This window comes from Triticum urartu, chromosome 7 (genome assembly GCF_003073215.2).
Source record: "Triticum urartu cultivar G1812 chromosome 7, Tu2.1, whole genome shotgun sequence".
Classification (NCBI taxonomy): Eukaryota; Viridiplantae; Streptophyta; class Magnoliopsida; order Poales; family Poaceae; genus Triticum; species Triticum urartu.
The window spans coordinates 400,545,746-400,564,092 of NC_053028.1; the positions used below are offsets into that span (position 1 = coordinate 400,545,746).

At 46.5% G+C, this 18,347-nt stretch overlaps 1 long non-coding RNA gene across 1 annotated transcript; it reads right to left on the minus strand.

The window, feature by feature from the left end:
* Positions 1-1,315: 1,315 nt before the first annotated feature.
* On the minus strand, positions 1,316-2,282 carry LOC125525797. The gene is made up of 3 exons (XR_007291422.1): positions 1,918-2,282; positions 1,765-1,826; positions 1,316-1,678 (listed from the first exon to the last, which is right to left on the minus strand). It is a non-coding gene; the product is annotated as an uncharacterized LOC125525797 (long non-coding RNA).
* Between the last annotated feature and the right edge of the window lie 16,065 nt (positions 2,283-18,347).

Genomic DNA, 18,347 nt, shown 5'->3' on the forward strand with positions numbered 1-18,347 from the left:
ATCTTGTGGGGAAAAGTGCGCAAACCTCTGTAGAGTGTACAATCTAATCATGGTTAGCCATGTCCCTGGTTATGGACATCTTGAGTATCTGGTACTTGAATTACTATGTTGATCTCATCACTTTACTTAATGAATTTGTTGGGGTATTAATGTTAATTTGGGATTGAGTTGGGGGTACCTTCTCAATATTTTCAACAAACTTTGTAGTTAAATAAAATATATTCCTTTGTTGTAGGGAAAAACTAGCTTTATGCAAATGATAACCGTAGAGCCTCCACCAGCCAAATTTGAATGTAGTGATAGATGTTATTTGTTCTTTGCTCTTTGGTGTTATCTTGCTAGCATATTCCATGTGCTGACCTACATGGCTGCAACGTATTATGTTGCAGAATTTTTAGACGAAGTGTAAGGTGCGCTAGGTCGTTGTCATGCATTCGGTATTAACGTGGAGTTGGATGGACTCATTTATCCTCGACGCTTCCACAATTATCTTATTTTAGATGGCCTTAGCCATATTATTGTAATAAGTACTCTTTATGAGACACTCGATGTAATAAGTGTGTGATTGAACTCTGTTATAATTCCTCGAGTACTGTGTGTGTCAGCAATACCGATCCAGGGATGACACTTAAGCAGAGAGACTTGACCGTCTGAGGTCAGGTCGCCACAGGAAGTCTACACAAATGTGGTACTCTCCTGTTAGCAGAAAAAATGAAACACGTGTGGGTTGTAAAGAACATATTTGAGTATAATGGAGTGTATTAGATAAAAAAAGGTGGACGCTAAACTTGGTAATTGAGGAAAATGAAAACACTAAAATACGGTTTATTTTATTACTAAGCAACATCACATGCTAAGTAATAATTACCATTTCAAAAGCAAAAGGCACGTTCAACAATAAATATCAGTATATTGAGAATATGGTTTCTGGTTATTACTAAGGGTACTCAATTGATGTTCCAAACATCCAAGAAACTAAGATTTCAATGTCTTGTTTTGGAGCTAGCTCTTAGGAAATTACATGTCCAGATTATCAAAAGGGAAATATGTTTCATATGGACCCTGAGGCAATAAAAACAATCCTAGAAAAGCTGCGAGCAGATGGTCTACAATATAATCAGTTGCTAGCCTATATAACACCCCCCACAAATTTTGGCTGCATGTATAGTGAAAGGAAAGGCAAGTAGGTCAACATATAGCGGAAGCAACTAATGGCCACCACACCCCATAATCTCTCTCTGCATTTTCCCGTCTCTAAAATAAATAAATAATGATTGTGAAATCTGATGCACAACCGAAGAAAAAGTATATTCACATAATCACTTAAAAATTCCCATACACTACATAGAGAATACAATTTTTATGGTTAATATTGATCTTATAACATGTTCTGTTACAAAGATGCAAACTGCACTACTAATTTCATAATTTTCCACCAGCACTTTTGGAATGTGAGTTGCTAATTAATGACAAGTGCAATGGCCTTCTAGGAAACTAAATGTACATGCTACATCAGGTAAATTTTCCAAATACAGGTGGCCAACATAATATATTCAATATGAAACTTCAGGTGCTACAATGTAATGTATTCAGTCTGAAACTTCAGCTACTGCAAAGGATTGTGCTTCATTTGTTCATGAAGGAAATTTGGGTTCCAAGACATGTCCTCTTCTCCTCTCTGAAGAAATAATTACTGTGGTGCATTAAGCAAATACAGTCCGGAGGAAGGAGACGAGAAGATGGGGAGAGAGGATAAATTCTTACAATTGTCCATGGCGTCGGAGCAGCGGCGTCCTAGGAAGGGAAGAAGCAAGCACACAGAGCACCTACACGCGCGTGAGGAAACCACATCAGGGAGGCGAGCAGCCAAAACAAGACTAACCAACAGTCCGGGGGAGATAGGGGCGGGGAGGAGACCTTCCATGGTGGCTGTAGGTGCATGGTTGTGGAGATGGAGGCTGAGGCGGATCTGGCACTGGGAGCGGAGGAGCTCGACGTCAACGGCGCTGGACGATCTGGGTGTGCCATGGTCGCCGTCTGGCCTGCTTCGATCACGGAGGATCTCCCTCCCTTTTCTCCTCCCATGGCTTCTGTTGAGGCGTCACCTTGGTGTTGGAACATGGGAAAGCAGCACATGCTAGAAGGAGGCTTTGGGAGGCGCAGCTGGTGGTGGGAGATGCGGCAACAACACGAGCAAATCGGCCGGCAAGTCAGGCGGCGGCAGGTGACCTAGATTTAGGTTTAGGTGGGAGAGTGTGTGGCGTGGGAGAGAGAGAAGGAGTGGCCGGGCAGAGAAAGAGATAAGATGGGCTTAGCCAAAACTTTGACAATTGATGTGTCGGTGTTGTTTTGGACAGACAACGTGTCGCTAATGTGCACTTATGCCAACAGATGCATGTCGCTATTGTAGTGTCGTGGTGTAGTGGAAATCCAGGAAGAGAAAATGAAGGCATCCCCAGAACAATCCAATTTCTACAGAAAAGGACCTGAGAAATATCACATGTTTCACGTGCAAGGATTTAGGTCATTACGCTGATAAATGTCCATAAAAGAAGCTAAAAATCCAAGGAGCCTACATAATCACAAATAAGCCCTGAGACATGTGTAACGCCCCAGATATACTTTCCATATTTGTATCCAACTCTTGCCGTCTCCGGCGCTAAGTTATATTTATTTCTCGGGTTCGGGTCTTTGTCTCCGTGTGTTGTTTTTCGTTTTCATGCATCTCATATCATGTCATCATGTGCATTGCATTTGCATACGTGTTCATCTCATGCATTCGAGCATTTCCCTCGTTGTCCGTTTTGCATTCCGGCGCTTCGTTCTCCTCCGGTGGTCATTTCTAGCTTTCTTTTGTGTGTGGGTTTCAAACATTTCCGGATTGGACCGAGACTTGTCATGCGGTCTTGGTTTATTACCGGTAGACCGCCTGTCAAGTTTCGTATCATTTGGACTTCGTTTGATACTCCTACGGTTAACTGAGGGACCGAAAAGGCCTCGTGTGTGTTGCAGCCCAACACCCCTCAAATTTGGCCCAAAACCCACCAAACTCTGATCCATGTCCTAGAGCATTCGATCACGATCGCGTGGGCGAAAACCGCACCTCATTTGGACTCTCCTAGCTCCCTCTATGCCTATATATACACCCCCCCATTCGGATCTCAGATTCCTCCCCGTCCTCCTCCAAAAAAAAACAGATCAACCCCCCCCCCCCCCCCCCCCCCCCCCCCCCCCCCCCCCCCCCCCCCCCCCCCCCCCCCCCCCGCCACCGACGGACGTGTCCGGATCGGACCGGACAACGTCCGCCGCCACCGCCTCCCGTCCAATCCGCGCGCGCCACGTGGGCCGCGCCCACATCGCCGCCGCCTGGCCCGCCTAGCCCGCGCGCCGGCCCCTTCCTCCTCCTCCCGGGCCAGAGGTGGCCGTGGCCCGACCGCCGCCGCCCGTAGCTCCGGTGGCCGGAGCCACCACCGCCGCCATCGCCGCCCGCCGCCTCGCCCGGCCCCGCCTCGGGACTCCGCCGCCGAGCCGCCCGCCGCCTCGCCCGGCCCCGCCTCGGGACTCCGCCGCCGAGCCGCCCGCCGCCTCCACCGCCGGCGACCGGGCCGGATCCGGCCGCCCCTCCACCGGCCGGCGAGCCCCTCCTCTCCTCCGGCGTCCTTCTCCGGCGCCGATCTGCTACAGTGTCGCGAAGAGCTACAGTAAAACCCTAGATCTAATCTGGGAGGTTGATTTTTTTGCTAAGTCCCTAGAATTTTTACTCCATATGCTCCTGTTCGAGACCCCGTATCTCTGCATCCGTAGTTCCGTTTTGGGCATATGATATATCAAAATCTTCGCCTCGACATGTACATCATTTCATTCAATTGCATCATTTGCATTTGAGGTCATCTTGTTGCCCAAAATACTATTAGAAGGAGGCTTCGTGAGTTAAATTGCAGATCCATTAGTTCATCTTGCACTTTTGTCATTTTTGCCATGTTTAATTCGTGCATTATATACATGTGCCCCTTTGGGATGAATTGTTAAGCATTTTGTCTTATTTCCAGAGGTGCCACCCATGCATTTTTAGGATGTGTGTGTTGTCTTGTGCAAGCTTGCGAAGAGAGGTACCTGAGATTGCTGATTTCAGGGACTTAGTGATTTTCACCAAGTCTGGGATATTTTAGTTCATGATGCTATATATCCAGCTTGTTTCCTAGTGATACGTGCCTCTTTTGAGGATGATCAGTAAGGGAGTTTTGATATTTTTGTTATGCTCTATCCATCCATGTCTTTGTTTGCATATGTGGAGTGCTCTAGGTTGCCTCAATCGAGCTCAACTTTTGCTTCATGGTGAATCTGGGCAGATCGTCAACTCGTTTGCGATTTTGCCGGCGTTGTTGTAGTTGATCCGTGTATGCTATGCCATTGTTCTTGCCATGTCTACCTTTTATTTTGTGCCTTCTTAATGGTTGTATTCCTGCCTTGCCATGACTTGCAGCGTGGTGAGTGCATCGAGCTCGTTTACATGCCTTCGTGAGTTATATTTCAGCATGTCTCAGTTTTCACTAAGTCTGAAAACTGATTGTATTCGAGCTATGTTCGTGAGCTCGGTAGAGTATTTTGTGAACCCTTTTGGCCCCAGGTCACTTTGGGTCTTTTGTTAAGCTAGTTGAGTAACTCCATGCCATGTTCTTACTTGTCATGTTCAGGTCATGTATCATGCTGTTTTGCTGCTCCGAAGAGGGCTTCGTGATCTGAAATTTCAGGCTAGTGTCAATTTCACTAAGTCTGGAATCTGTTTTGCATATTCATTTTTGCCATGCTTGTTTGAACCTCTTAATGGATGAATTTGCCTATAGCTCAGTGCTAGTGTTTTGTTAACCATCTTGTGTACATCACTTCCATGCATTTTTTTTCATGTTTGGTGGCTGTAGCATGTTCATTTCGTTGCATTTAGATGCCTACTTGCTGAAAATCGCAGACCGGTGTCATATCTTAAAACGCTTGCCATTTCCAAACCGTAACTCCGATTCCAATGATCTTTATATCATTTTCAAGAGATTTCATCCCCTCTATCCAGTGGCACCCTTGGAATTCCAAGTTGAGGCCAGGTTCATGTATTTCCTGTTATATCTTGCATTTTGTATCCCACATCGCATCCCGCATAGCATATCATCATTTCATCATATTGCTTGGTCTTGCACGTGGTTGATTGTATCCTTGTTGCTTTTTTGTCTTGTTTGGGTAGATCCGGGAGACGAGTTTGCTACCGAGGATCCCATTGAGTTTGCTTGTGAGGATCCAGTCAACTCTGACAACTATGCAGGCAAGATGATCATACCCTCGAAATCACTACTATCTTTGCTATGCTAGTTTGCTCGCTCTTGCTATGCCAATGCTATGATGCCTACCTTTTTCTTGTCAGCCTCCCAATTGCCATGTTGAACCTTTAACCCACCTTGTCCTAGCAAACCGTTGTTTGGCTATGTTACCGCTTTGCTCAGCCCCTCTTATAGCGTTGATAGTTGCAGGTGAAGATTGGAGGCCGTTCCTCGTTGGAACATTTATTCACTTGTTGGGATATCATTATATTGCTATGTTATCTTAATGCATCTATATACTTGGTAAAGGGTGGAAGGCTCGGCCTCTCGCCTAGTGTTTTGTTCCACTCTTGCCGCCCTAGTTTACGTCATATCGGTGTTATGTTCCCGGATTATGCGTTCCTTACGCGGTTGGGTTATAATGGGAACCCCTTGATATTTCGCCTTGATTAAAGCTTTTCCAGCAATGCCCAACCTTGGTTTTACCATTTTCCACCTAGCCTTTTCTTTCCCTTGGGTTCTGCAGACTCAAGGGTCATCTTATTTTAACCCCCCCGGGCCAGTGCTTCTCTGAGTGTTGGTCCACCTGTCAGCTACCGGTGGCCACCAGGGGCAACTCTGGGCTGGCCTACCCGTAAATAAGACAATCTGAGTGTGCCCTGAGAAAGAGATATGTGTAGCTCCTATCGGGATTTGTCGGCACATTCGGGCGGTGTTGCTGGTCTTGTTTTAACCTGTCGAAGTTTCTCGAGTTACCGAGATACCGAGTCTGATCGGAACGTCTTGGGAGGAGGTCTATTCCTTCGTTGACCGTGAGAGCTTGTCATGGGCTAAGTTGGGACTCCCCTGCAGGGATTGAACTTTCGAAAGCCGTGCCCGCGGTTATGGGCAGATGGGAATTTGTTAATGTCCGGTTGTAGATAACTTTAACTAAACTTAATTAAAATAAATCAACCGTGTGTGTTACCGTGATGGCCTCTTCTCGGCAGAGTCCGGGAAGTGGACACGGTGTTGGAGTTATGCTTGCGCAGGATGTTCCTTTAGCTTCTCGCTCGTGCTTCGCCTTCTCTTCTCGCTCTCATTTGCGTATAAGTTAGCCACCATAAATGCTAGTCGCTTGCTGCAGCTCCACTTATATTGTCGTACCTGTCCTATAAGCTTAAATAGTCTTGATCGCGTGGGTGTGAGATTGCTGAGTCCCTGTGGCTCACAGATAGTACAACTCCAGATGCAGGTCCAGGCGTTTCTGCTCCAGTTGACGATTACGAGCTCAAGTGGGAGTTCGATGAGGACTCTCAGTGATACTACGTGTCTTTTCCGGATGATCAGTAGTGGTTCCTAGTTGGGGTTATCGATTCAGGGCCTTGTCTCATGTTGGGGGTCTTTTCTATTTTGGCACCGTAGTCGGGACATGAGTGATTTGCATGATGGATGTTATTTATGTACTTTGATGTGACGTGGCGAGTGTAAGCCAACTACGTTTCTCCCCTTTATATTATTTATGTACATGGGATGTGTAATGATTTCCCGACTTGCGACATTACTTTCAATGCGGTTATGCCTCTAAGTCGTGCCTCGACACGTGGGAGATATAGCCGCATCGAGGGCGTTACAAGTTGGTATCAGAGCCTTCCCCGACCTTAGGAGCCCCCATTGCTTGATCGTTTTTAGAAGCCGAGTTGTGTCTAGAAAAATGTTTTGAGTCACTTAGGAATTATATATCGGAGAGTTAGGAATTCTTTTTACTTCCCAGTCTCCTCATCGCTCTGGTAAGGCATCCTGACGTAGAGTTTTGACTCTTCTCTTCTCAAATTTCACTAAAAAAATTTTAGGATCACGCGAGTATTTTGGATTTGTTCCGATGGTTTTGTGACGAGAACATTGTTCTTGGTGCCTCCTGTCTTTAGGGGTTGTGGCAGTGTCCCGGGGAGTTGAGCTCCGAGGTGTTGTCGTCACAATTTTATCGTTGCAATTCTGGTGTACTTGAGATTTGTGCGCGACATCGAAAATATCCTTTATGCAGTTCGTTGGTGAGATAACCTTGACGCCACCCAGTACTGGGGCGGGAGTTCGGGACTATCGCCATAACTTGTATAACGGATGCTTTTCGAAGGTTGAGATAGATGGGTTTCCGAAGTTTTCTTGGTTATGTGTTGAAGGATGGATACAGCTGGATGTAGGATTTGCTAGTTTGGGTGAGATATTATGCTTCCCCTATATCCCCAACACCTGATTGCATAACCGGAAAGGTTCGGGAATTTCATAGGTGGGAATTCAAGTAGCCTTAGGATATCTTTCCCACAGATGTATGATATGAAATTGGGGTTCGACGTCTAGTGGTTCGTCTATTCACGGTCGATTTTACAGTGGTCTCGTTGTGTCTTAAAGAGTCCTTGGCTATGCTAACTCGGGGACGCTTCGTAGGTCATGTGCACTGCCTTGTACATGATGGTGCTGTACGATCGAGCCCGTGTAGGTCCCACCACGAAAACTTCGGACGAAATTTCTATCATATGTGTGTTCCGGCTTATTCCGCAAGCCAACCCTTGGTTTTATTTCGAGTTGTGGCATTCGTTTTGCTTCGACGTCATATGTTGATTCCATCCCTCGTTGTTGTACCCCTTCTACCTGATTCGTCGTGGCTTCTCAATTTATGGATATGTGACCATTTGAAGAGGAATGCACTCGTTCATTTTGTTCGGATGTGAAGACTATATGTTGCAATTTTCATTCCGTTGGATTCGGCTTCAATATTTATCTGTCAATGTGCTAATGGTGGTCAACCTCTTCAGGATGGCTCCTCCAACGCGCACGACTCCGAATCCTGATCCGCCACCGCCTCCACCTCCTCCAGAGGCATGGCAAGCTGTGATGGCCGCAACCAATGCAAACACTCAGCTGATCATGCAAATTCTCCAAGATCGCAATCAAGGCAGTCAAGGGAATCAAGGCAGCAATCAGAGTCACTTTGCTACACTCAACCAGTTCCTTGCTAACGGGCCAAAGACTTTCAGTAATTGTGTTGAGGCAACTGATGCTTACGATTGGCTTGTGGATCTGTGTAAGCATTTCGAGTCCAGCAACGTCAGGCCTGAGGACTTTGTGAAGTTCGCTTCCTTCCAACTCAAAGATCAAGCTGCAGAATGGTTCCAGCAGTACAAGGATTCCAGAGGTGAACGTGTTATCACTTGGGATGATTTCCGTCGAGATTTCCGAGCTCATCACATTCCGCAGAGCGTGGTTGAAAGCAAGCGTGAGGAATTCCGCAATCTGAAGCAAGGCTCTTTGTCTGTCTATGACTACAACAAATTGTTCCAGAAACTTGCCCGCTTTGCCAAGCAGGACGTGCCTGATGAGAAGAGTATGATATATCAGTTCAGGGGTGGTCTCAGAGAAGATATTCAGCTCGCTCTTGTTCTCTTCGAGCCCTTGAGACACGATGAGTTCTACAACATGGCACTGAAGCAAGAGGCTGCTCAGTTGAGGTGTGATGCTTCCAGGAAGCGCGTCAGAGATGTTACTCCTTCTTCCTCTACTCAAGTGGCCAAGCAGCAGAAGCTTTGGCTTCCTCCTCCTCCTCCGTTCCGTCAGCCGTATCAGCAGAAGAGCAAAGCTGGCAGTGGTTCTTCCCCCCCACCCAACCCAGGCTTTCAGAACAAGACTTCGTCTCAAGCTCCAAGATCGAGTGCTCCGTATCACCGTCCGCTCTCAGAGGTCACGTGCAACAAGTGCCAACAGAAGGGCCACTATGCCAACAAGTGTACCAACCAGAGGCGTCTTCCTCCTCCTCCTCCTGTGAGATCGGCAAATACAGCTGTGGTCAAGCATAACCCCAAGTCCGCCAAGGTCAACTTGATGAATGCAGCTCAGGCAGAGGACTCGTCAGATGTGATCATGGGTAACCTTCCTGTTAACGATATTCCTGCAAAAGTTCTTTTTGACACGGGTGCATCGCACTGTTTCATCTCGAGACCGTTTTCATCTAAGCATGGGTTGCCTTTGCAAATTTTGCCTAGTCCTTTAGCAGTTGTCTCTCCCGGTAAGCGCATGCAGGCTAACTCCATTGCTCCGGAGGTTTCTATCACTTTGGGTGACTACAAGTTTCTATCTTCTCCAACGGTTCTCGGTGACTCGGATATTGATCTTATTCTCGGGATGGATTGGCTTTCTAAGCACAAGGCACATCTTGATTGTGCAGCCAAGCAGATTCAACTGACTCATTCGTCTGAGGATGTCATTGTCTTTGCTGCTCGGGATAATACCATCCGGTTGTTTTCTCTCAATGAGAAGGGTGAATTGGATGCTATTTCGCAGATTCCGGTTGTTTGTGAGTATCAAGACGTTTTTCCAGAAGAACTCCCAGGGATGCCTCCAAACCGGCCGGTTGAATTTGTTATTGAACTTGAGCCCGGTACGGAACCTGTGTGCAAACGTCCCTACAAGCTCGGCCCCGAAGAGTTGAAGGAGTTGAAGAAACAACTCGATGAGCAAGAAATATTGGGTCTCATCCGGCCTAGTACTTCTGCGTGGGGTTGTGGTGTTCTTTTTGTGAAGAAGAAGGATGGAGCGAGTCGACTTTGTGTTGATTACCGTCCAGTGAACAAGAAGACCATCAAGAACAAATACCCACTTCCCAACATCAACGAGCTGTTCGAACAACTCAAGGGTGCCCAAGTATTCTCCAAGCTTGATCTCCGTATGGGTTATCATCAGATTCGTATTCGTGAGCAAGATATTCCCAAGACGGCGTTTAGAACAAGCTTTGGTTCATATGAATACACTGTCATGTCTTTTGGCCTCGCCAACGCTCCTCCGACGTTCTCTCGCATGATGAATTTCATCTTCAACGCCTACACCAATGACTTCGTTTTGGTCTATCTCGATGACATTCTGGTTTTCTCGAAGAACAAGGAAGATCATGCCAAGCACTTGCGTTTGGTTCTCGATAAACTCAGGGAACATCAGTTCTATGCCAAGTTCTCCAAGTGTGAATTTTGGCTCTATGAGGTTCTTTATCTTGGTCATATCATCTCTGCCAAGGGCATTTCCATGAATCCCGAGAAGGTATCCGCAATTGTGAATTGGGAACCTCCTCAGAACGTGAAGCAACTCCGCAGTTTCCTCGGTCTCGCAAGCTATTGCAGAAGATTCGTTGAAAACTTTTCTAAGATCGCCAAGCCTCTCTCAAATCTTCTTCAGAAGCACGTCAAGTACGTTTGGTCTCCGGAGTGTGATATTGCTTTCAACACTTTGAAAGAGAAGTTGATCACTGCTCCAGTTCTGACTCCGCCTGATGAAACCAAGCCGTACGAGGTCTTTTGTGATGCCTCTCTCCAAGGTCTTGGTGCTGTTTTGATGCAAGAGAAGAAAATTGTTGCTTATAACCTCTCTCCAGTTGAAGCCTAATGAGAAGAACTACCCCACTCATGATCTCGAGTTGGCGGCAGTTGTGCACGCTTTGTTGACTTGGAGACATCTTCTATTGGGAAGGAAAGTGGACATTTTCACTGATCACAAGAGTCTCAAGTACATCTTCACCCAACCTAATCTCAACCTCAGGCAGACTCGATGGGTCGAAATGATTCAAGAGTACAATCCGAGTATTGAGTATACTCCAGGCAAGGCTAATGTGATTGCTGACGCTTTGAGCAGGAAAGCATATTGCAACAGTCTGATTCTTAAGCCTTATCAACTCGAGCTTTGTGAAGCTTTCCGCAAACTGAATCTTCAAATTGTTCCTCAAGGTTTCCTCGCCAACCTTCAAGTCTCTCCTACCTTAGAGACCAGATTCGCCAAGCCCAGCTTCTTGATGCTATGGTGAAAAAGGTGAAGATTGGGATTGCCAAGAGTCAGTCCAAGTACAAGTGCTACCGCCTTGATGACAAGGACACTCTCTTCTTCGAGGATCGAATTGTTGTGCCCAAAGGTGAACTTCGTAAAGTGATCATGAACGAGGCTCACAATTCTCTCTCCATCCACCCTGGGAGCACGAAGATGTATCAGGACCTTAAGCAGCTATTGGTGGACTCGAATGAAGCGAGATCGTCAATTCGTGAATGAATGTGATGTCTGTAGAAGAGTGAAGGCAGAACACCAAAGGCCAGCTGGTCTCCTCCAACCTCTTGCCATTCCAGAATGGAAGTTTGACCACATTGAAATGGACTTCGTGACTGGGTTTCCAAAGTCCAAGCGTGGCAATGATGCTATATTTGTTGTCATCGACAAGCTCACCAAAGTGGCTCACTTTCTGCCTATCAAAGAGTCGATCACTGCAGCTCAATTGGCGGAACTCTATACCTCTCGCATTGTCTCTCTGCACGGTATTCCTCAAGTGATATCTTCAGACCGTGGCAGCATCTTTACCTCCAAGTTTTGGGATTCTTTTCAGAAGGCCATGGGCACCAACATCCGTTTCAGCACTGCTTTCCATCCTCAAACAAGCGGTCAAGTCGAGCGTGTCAACCAGATTCTTGAAGATATGCTCAGGGCTTGTGTGATCTCCTTCGGCATGAAGTGGGAGATTGTCTTCCTTATGCTGAATTCCCTACAACAACAGTTTTCAAGCAAGTTCGGGCAAGGCCCCATTTGAAATTCTGTATGGCAGGAAGTGCGTACCCCTCTCAACTGGTCTGAAACCGGTGAACGTCAACTCGGAAATGACTTAATCACAGAGGCAGAGAATGTGCAAAGTCATTCGAGATAACCTCAAAGCAGCCCAATCCCGCCAGAAGAGCTACTATGATAGTAAGCACCGTGATTTGGCTTTCGAGATCGGAGATCACGTTTACCTCCGCGTCTCTCCTATGAAAGGTACTCGTCGCTTCGGTATCAAAGGGAAGCTTGCCCCCAGATATGTCGGGCCTTTCAAGATTGCTAGCAAGAGAGGCGACCTCGCCTATCAGCTCGAGCTTCCTTCAAACTTTGCCAATGTTCATGATGTGTTCCATGTCTCCCAACTCCGAAAGTGCTTCAAGACGCCTGAACGCACCGTCAACTTCGAGGACATTGAGCTCCAAGAAGATCTCTCTATCGTGAGCACCCAGTTGCTATTCTTGAAGAGACTGAACGCAAGACTCGCAACAAGTCAATCAAATTTCTCAAAGTCAAGTGGTCTCACCATTCCGACCGTGAAGCTACCTGGGAACGCGAGGATCACCTCCGTTCTGAGTACCCGGAGTTCTTTCAGTCCTAGATCTCGGGACGAGATCTTTTCGTAGTGGTGGAGTGTTGTAACACCCCGATATACTTTCCATATTGTATCCAACTCTTGCCGTTTCCGGCGCTAAGTTATATTTATTTCTCGGGTTCGGGTCTTTGTCTCCGTGTGTTGTTTTCTTTTCATGCATCTCATATCATGTCATGTGCATTGCATTTGCATACGTGTTCTCTCATGCATTCGAGCATTTTCCCCGTTGTCCGTTTTGCATTCCGGCGCTTCGTTCTCCTCCGGTGGTCATTTCTAGCTTTCTTTCGTGTGTGGGGATTAAACATTTCCGGATTGGACCGAGACTTGCCAAGCGGCCTTGGTTTACTACCGGTAGACCGCCTGTCAAGTTTCGTATCATTTGGACTTCGTTTGATACTCCAACGGTTAACCGAGGGACCGAAAAGGCCTCGTGTGTGTTGCAGCCCAACACCCCTCCAATTTGGCCCAAAACCCACCAAACTCTGCTCCATGTCCTAGAGCGTTCGATCACGATCGCGTGGCCGAAAACCGCACCTCATTTGGACTCTCCTAGCTCCACTTATGCCTATATATACACCCCCCATTCGGATCTCAGATTCCTCCCCGTCCTCCTCCGAAAAAAAAAGATCAACCCCCCCCCCCCCCCCCCCCCGCCACCGACGACCCGGATCGACCGGACAACGTCCGCCGCCGCCCCCCGTCCCAGTCCGCCGCCACGTGGGCCGCGCCCACATCGCCGCCGCCGGGCCCGCCTAGCCCGCGCGCCGGCCCCCTTCCTCCTCCTCCCGGGCCAGAGGTGGCCGTGGCCCGACCGCCGCCGCCCGTAGCTCCGGTGGCCGGAGCCACCACCGCCGCCATCGCCGCCCGCCGCCTCGCCCGGCCCCGCCTCGGGACTCCGCCGCCGAGCCGCCCGCCGCCTCCACCGCCGGCGACCGGGCCGATCCGGCCGCCCCTCCACCGGCCGGCGAGCCCCTCCTCTCCTCCGGCGTCCTTCTCCGGCGCCGATCTGCTACAGTGTCGCGAAGAGCTACAGTAAAACCCTAGATCTAATCTGGAGGTTGATTTTTTTGCTAAGTCCCTAGAATTTTTACTCCATATGCTCCTGTTCGAGACCTCGTATCTCCGCATCCGTAGCTCCGTTTTGGGCGTATGATATATCAAAATCTTTGCCTCGACGAGTACATCATTTCATTCCATTGCATCATTTGCATTTGAAGTCATCTTGTTGCCCAAAATACTGTTAGAAGGAGGCTTCGTGAGTTAAATTGCAGATCCGGTAGTTCATCTTGCACTTTTGTCATTTTTGCCATGTTTAATTCGTGCATTATATACCTGTGCCCCTTTGGGATGAATTGTTAAGCATTTTGTCTTATTTCCAGAGGTGCCACCCATGAATTTTTAGGATGTGTGTGTTGTCTTGTGCAAACTTGCGAAGAGAGGTACCTGAGATTGCTGATTTCAGGGACTTAGTGATTTTCACCAAGTCTGGGATATTTTAGTTCATGATGCTATATATCCAGCTTGTTTCCTAGTTATACGTGCCTCTTTTGAGGATGATCAGTAAGTGAGTTTTGATATTTTTGTTATTCTGTATCCATCCATGTCTTTGTTTGCATATGTGGAGTGCTCTAGGTTGACTCAATCGAGCTCAACTTTTGCTTCGTGGTGAATCTGGGCAGATCGTCAACTCGTTTGCGATTTTGCCGGCGTTGTTGTAGTTGATCCGTGTATGCTACCCCATTGTTCTTGCCATGTCTAGCTTGTATTTCGTGCCTTCTTAATGGGTGTATACCTGCCTTGCCATGACTTGCACCGTGGTGAGTGCATCGAGCTCGTTTACATGCCTTCGTGAGTTATATTTCAGCATGTCTCAGTTTTCACTAAGTCTGAAAACTGATTGTGTTCGAGCTATGTTCGTGAGCTCGGTAGAGTATTTTGTGAACCCTTTTGGCCCCAGGTCACTTTGGGTCTTTTGTTAAGCTTGTTGAGTAGCTCCATGCCATGTCTTACTTGTCATTTTCAGGTCATGTATCATGTTGTTTTGCTGCTCCGAAGAGGGCTTCGTGATCTGAAATTCAGGCTAGTGTCAATTTCACTAAGTCTGGAATCTATTTTGCATATTCATTTTTGCCATGCTTGGTTGAACCTCTTAATGGATGAATTTGCCTATGGCTCAATGCTAGTGTTTTGTTATGAATCTTGTGGACATCACTGCCATGCATTTTGTTTTCATGTTTGGTGGCTGTAGCATGTTCATTTCGTTGCATTTAGATGCCTACTTGCTGAAAATCGCAGACCGGTGTCATATCTTAAAACGCTTGCCATTTCCAAACCGTAACTCCGATTCCAATGATCTTATATTGTTTTCAAGAGATTTCATGTCCTCTATCCAGTGGCACCCTTGGAATTCCAAGTTGAGGCCAGGTTCATGCATTTCCTGTTATATCTTGCATTTTGCATCCCGCATCGCATCCCGCATAGCATATCATCATTTCATCATATTGCTTGGTCTTGCACGTGGTTGATTGTATCCTTGTTGCTTGTTTGTCTTGTTGGGTAGATCCAGGGAGACGAGTTTGCTATCGAGGAGCCCATTGAGTTTGCTTGTGAGGATCCAGTCAACTCTGACAACTGTGCAGGCAAGATGATCATACCCTCGAAATCACTACTATCTTTGCTATGCTAGTTTGCTCGCTCTTGCTATGCCAATGCTACGATGCCTACCTTTTGCTTGTCAGCCTCCCAATTGCCATGTTGAACCTTTAACCCACCTTGTCCTAGCAAACCGTTGTTTGGCTATGTTACCGCTTTGCTCAGCCCCTCTTATAGCGTTGATAGTTGCAGGTGAAGATTGGAGGCCGTTCCTCGTTGGAACATTTATTCACTTGTTGGGATATCATTATATTGCTATGTTATCTTAATGCATCTATATACTTGGTAAAGGGTGGAAGGCTCGGCCTCTCACCTAGTGTTTTGTTCCACTCTTGCCGCCCTAGTTTCCGTCATATCGGTGTTATGTTCCCGGATTATGCGTTCCTTACGCGGTTGGGTTATAATGGGAACCCCTTGATATTTCGCCTTGATTAAAGCTTTTCCAGCAATGCCCAACCTTGGTTTTACCATTTGCCACCTAGCCTTTTCTTTCCCTTGGGTTCTGCAGACTCAAGGGTCATCTTATTTTAACCCCCCCGGGACAGTGCTTCTCTGAGTGTTGGTCCACCTGTCAGCTACCGGTGGCCACCAGGGGAAACTCTGGGCTGGCCTACCCGTACCTAAGACAATCTGAGTGTGCCCTGAGAAAGAGATATGTGCAGCTCCTATCGGGATTTGTCGGCACATTCGGGCGGTGTTGCTGGTCTTGTTTTAACCTGTCGAAGTGTCTCGAGTTACCGAGTCTGATCGGAACGTCTTGGGAGGAGGTCTATTCCTTCGTTGACCGTGAGAGCTTGTCATGGGCTAAGTTGGGACTCCCCTGCAGGGATTGAACTTTCGAAATCTGTGCCCGCGGTTATGGGCAAATGGGAATTTGTTAATGTCCGGTTGTAGATAACTTTAACTAAACTTAATTAAAATAAATCAACCGTGTGTGTTACCGTGATGGCCTCTTCTCGGCAGAGTCCGGGAAGTGGACATGGTGTTGGAGTTATGCTTGCGCAGGATGTTCCTTTAGCTTCTCGCTCGTGCTTCGCCTTCTCTTCTCGCTCTCATTTGCGTATAAGTTAGCCACCATAAATGCTAGTCGCTTGCTGCAGCTCCACTTATATTGCCGTACATGTCCTATAAGCTTAAATAGTCTTGATCGCGTGGGTGTGAGATTGCTGAGTCCCTGTGGCTCACAGATACTACAACTCCAGATGCAGGTCCAGGCGTTTCTGCTCCAGTTGACGATTACGAGCTCAAGTGGGAGTTCGACGAGGACTCTCAGCGATACTACGTGTCTTTTCCGGATGATCAGTAGTGGTGCCTAGTTGGGGTTATCGATTCAGGGCCTTGTCGCATGTTGGGGGTCTTTTCTATTTTGGCACCGTAGTCGGGCCATGAGTGATTTGCATGATGGATGTTATTTATGTACTTTGATGTGACGTGGCGAGTGTAAGCCAACTACGTTTCTCCCCTTTATATTATTTATGTACATGGGATGTGTAATGATTTCCCGACTTGCGACATTGCTTTCAATGCGGTTATGCCTCTAAGTCATGCCTCGACACGTGGGAGATATAGCCGCATCGAGGGCGTTACAACATGTCAGAAGTCATTTGTGTTCATTGCAAGGAAACATGACATTTTGCTAGGGAATGTTCAGATCAGAAGAAAGCTCAAGCTGAGTAGTCGATATTTTGATATGGCCAATAGTAGTAGAAAGCAATTTTAATTTTCTTGAGTTTGATGAGTTGAATTATGAAATGAAATTCTCAGAGTTGTAATGAATTCATGAATCTGTAAAGTTAATGTGTCATGATTTCATATGTTGAATTGTATGAGTTATTACTTTACAAACACAGATGTTAACCACTTTCGAGGATATGAGAAATATGGTCCATGGAAGAATTTGTGCATTTCAAGGGTGGTACACAAGTAGAAAAAGGGCCTAATGTGAAGCTCATTAGTCCCGGTTCACTACTGCAGGATGCTGCTAATGCGACACTACGATCAGAGACCCTTCGACGAAACTGTGTGCGATGCAATAATCGCAAACGGTGATGTAAAAAACCGCCAAAAACATGCAAAACGTTTGTGATGACGGATGCATCAAACACGGTTCAGAATTTAGTTGCATGTGGGATGAGGGGCATACGGTTCAGTTTAATGAACTGTTTGCGATGAGGCGGAAGAACAGAAATGGGCAGCCAGATGAAGGTGTGTGCGATATACTGCATACGGTTCACTTGGATGAACTGTTTGCGATTGATGAATTCATCTCTGACGGGTTACCTAGTGCAGTACATGTGTGTTGTGATATGCTTTGCCTACAGAACATCTATGCTCTGTGTACATAAGAACAACATATATATACTTGTAACATGACATGATTGCAATACCAAATTAAACATCCAATTACGTTATATAACAAATACCATAAATATTGCAAGGTTCAAATTCAAAGATTACAACGCCCAAATTCAAATATTGCAAACATCGTCATTTCTGCAAAGGGATCAGCCGCTAACAAGTCATGTATAGGTTTGACACAATCACTTCCAATTGCTCTGCCATATGCTCTTCCAAAACTAAGTTTAGCTTTTTTGGAGCCTCTTCCATTCTGTAGTACCTGCCGGCTCTGATCAACATACCATTCATCTTTCCTAATTAAATGCGTGTTCAACCTCAGTACCCTCAACACCTTTGCTCTGCCAAGAAAGAACTTGGCAAGTGTAATCTCCGTTAAGGTCCCTCGGTAGGAGTTCAAAGTAATATTTGAGAGATGCAGAGCCAGGCATTCGATGTGATTGTCGTTATAAACATTATCCACCTCCGGAACTATTATTATCTGCAAAAGAAGAGAATGTGTTAGTGCCTACATGAAGTTTTGAACACTACCACACGCCTATTTGGTTTACAGGATTTGTAAAATGCACCAACGTGCCATCTTCGATCTGACATGATTAACATGGGCATTTGATTACAATCTAGAAACATGTAGCCTTCTTCACAAGAGGTTGAATTGGATGAAAAATTCCCTAAGAAAACTAGTACAGATGAATCCAAAGGAGAAATGCTTATGGATTGTAACCATATGAATCAAGCAACCAATATGTGGTGTGGGGGTGTATGTCCTGAAATCCTCCAAAATTCCTTCTGAAATTGTAGTACATTGTCATTGTAAACTTGGGAAAAGGTGCAAAAAATTGAACTCC